This window comes from Ipomoea triloba, chromosome 15 (assembly GCF_003576645.1).
Source record: "Ipomoea triloba cultivar NCNSP0323 chromosome 15, ASM357664v1".
In the NCBI taxonomy this organism is placed as follows: Eukaryota; Viridiplantae; Streptophyta; class Magnoliopsida; order Solanales; family Convolvulaceae; genus Ipomoea; species Ipomoea triloba.
This window is the reverse complement of record NC_044930.1, coordinates 5315197-5318009: the sequence shown is the minus strand read 5'-3', so window position 1 is coordinate 5318009 and position 2813 is coordinate 5315197.

The window sequence follows — 2813 nt, the reverse complement described above, 5'->3', positions numbered from 1 at the left end:
TTCCCCTACTTACAAAAACAAAAACTTGTGTGAGACCGTCTCACCGTGAGACGGGTCGGGTCGGGTTAAGATAATACTTACATGCTCAAATGTAATACTAATCATGAATAAAAATTTTGTTACTTATAAGGGTAAATGTAATACTTTTAACGGAAAATTTAAAAGTATTACAGTAAAATTTAAATGTATTGACTCTATTACAATGTGGAGGCTCGAACCCACTCCCATCATTCATGTGGGAGTGTTAACCGGGACACCGGGTGCCACTAGACCACAAGGTCATTGGCCTCGAACCCACTCCATTAGTATTATATTTGACCATATAAGTATGACATTTGCATATATAAGTATGACATTTAAATGTTGTTTCGACCCGACCCGTCTCACGAATAAGGATCCGTGAGACGGTCTCACACAAGTGTGAACCTAATTAAAATAGGGTTAATTGTTTCAGGAAGTCGAGAATTGAACTCACAAAGACTGAAAGAAATGTTGTCGCACACCCACTGCTCACGCCGCCCAGTCGCCCAGGAGTATAAGGGTCGCCGGTCGCGCCTACGCCACACCAACCACTCAAATACTTAAAGATTTAGGATTGACTGATTCGAATTGATTGGTTTATATAAGTGCCAGCTACTTTTGTTCATTTTTTAGTTAAGATCGATTTTATAATAATTTTTTTTATACAACGTTGCCTAAAAAACATTCATTCGGAAGTGAAAAAAAGAAAAAGAAGTAAACAAATTGATCATCCGAAAAAAAGTTCTTTATATAGGGGCCCTTTTTTTAATTTCGCCCAGGGGCCTATAAAACCTTTGGACCGGCCCTCTATATATATATATATATATATATATATATNCCTCTCAAATCATCCTCTTTCCTTTTATTTGTTTCTTCTCATGTAAAAAGTATTAATATACGTTTTGTTTTACGTATGGCATGGCAGGTGTGGAAACTGCTGAAGCACAGAGAGGAGGAGGTGGTGGTGGCGGTGGCGGCGGGGGCGGCAAGAACAAGTACTGTCCAAGGCCGGCGGGAGGGTGTTGTGGTGGAGGGTGCAGTAAGCAGAGGTGCGATTCCTGGTGCAAGGGCAGGGGAAATTCTCACCATGGAGATTGCAAGAGGAACAAATGCTATTGCTACAAAAGATGTTGAAAGACTCTATAAATGTATCTTAGCATGGTACATATACTATTATATACCTAAATAAGATGCTGCATATTTATATAAATGCTATTATATACAGTAGCTACTTACTGCGGCAGAAGACACCATTGCTATCACTATCATCTATCTATGTATGTGTGCTAAGTATTATTCTGTTTAGTATTAAACTTTTTTGTTTTTGGTGTGTATTTCATTGTTTTTCTTTTTCCCCTACTTACAAAAACAAAAACTTGTGTGAGACCGTCTCACCGTGAGACGGGTCGGGTCGGGTTAAGATAATACTTACATGCTCAAATGTAATACTAATCATGAATAAAAATTTTGTTACTTATAAGGGTAAATGTAATACTTTTAACGGAAAATTTAAAAGTATTACAGTAAAATTTAAATGTATTGACTCTATTACAATGTGGAGGCTCGAACCCACTCCCATCATTCATGTGGGAGTGTTAACCGGGACACCGGGTGCCACTAGACCACAAGGTCATTGGCCTCGAACCCACTCCATTAGTATTATATTTGACCATATAAGTATGACATTTGCATATATAAGTATGACATTTAAATGTTGTTTCGACCCGACCCGTCTCACGAATAAGGATCCGTGAGACGGTCTCACACAAGTGTGAACCTAATTAAAATAGGGTTAATTGTTTCAGGAAGTCGAGAATTGAACTCACAAAGACTGAAAGAAATGTTGTCGCACACCCACTGCTCACGCCGCCCAGTCGCCCAGGAGTATAAGGGTCGCCGGTCGCGCCTACGCCACACCAACCACTCAAATACTTAAAGATTTAGGATTGACTGATTCGAATTGATTGGTTTATATAAGTGCCAGCTACTTTTGTTCATTTTTTAGTTAAGATCGATTTTATAATAATTTTTTTTATACAACGTTGCCTAAAAAACATTCATTCGGAAGTGAAAAAAAGAAAAAGAAGTAAACAAATTGATCATCCGAAAAAAAGTTCTTTATATAGGGGCCCTTTTTTTAATTTCGCCCAGGGGCCTATAAAACCTTTGGACCGGCCCTCTATATATATATATATATATATATATATATATATATATATATATATATATATATATATATATATATATATTATTGGAAATTAGTTAATTCAGACCCGGTCTTTGGTGGAAGAAAAATAAAAAATAAAATATAAATTAAAATATTGAAATACATGTAGAATTACTTGATCAATATAAATGTATGCATACTTCACCGAGCGGCTGCGTGGTGCATGATCTGCCAACTTCCTGTTAGGCCTTCCTCATTAGTTAAAGTTTTTTCTCCAGTTTTTTGTGGGCCCCAACATCCACATCATCATCTACTATCTCACACAACCACAAAAACTCTTATTCCCATTAGTTTTAAGTTTTTTCTTAATTTTTATGGGCCCACCATTTTAACACTATATTGTAATTATTTATTTATTTATTATCATTATAAAATTATTACAATTATTATTATATGTAAATCAAACATATTAAAATTAAAACAATTTTTTAAAATATAAATATTAAAACAAATTTATAATTATAAATATTTACTTTTTAAAAAAATAATTTGACCACAGCTAAAACTTTAATAACAAAATTTAAAAAAAATACAAAAAAAAAAAAAAAAAAAAAAAAAAAAAAAA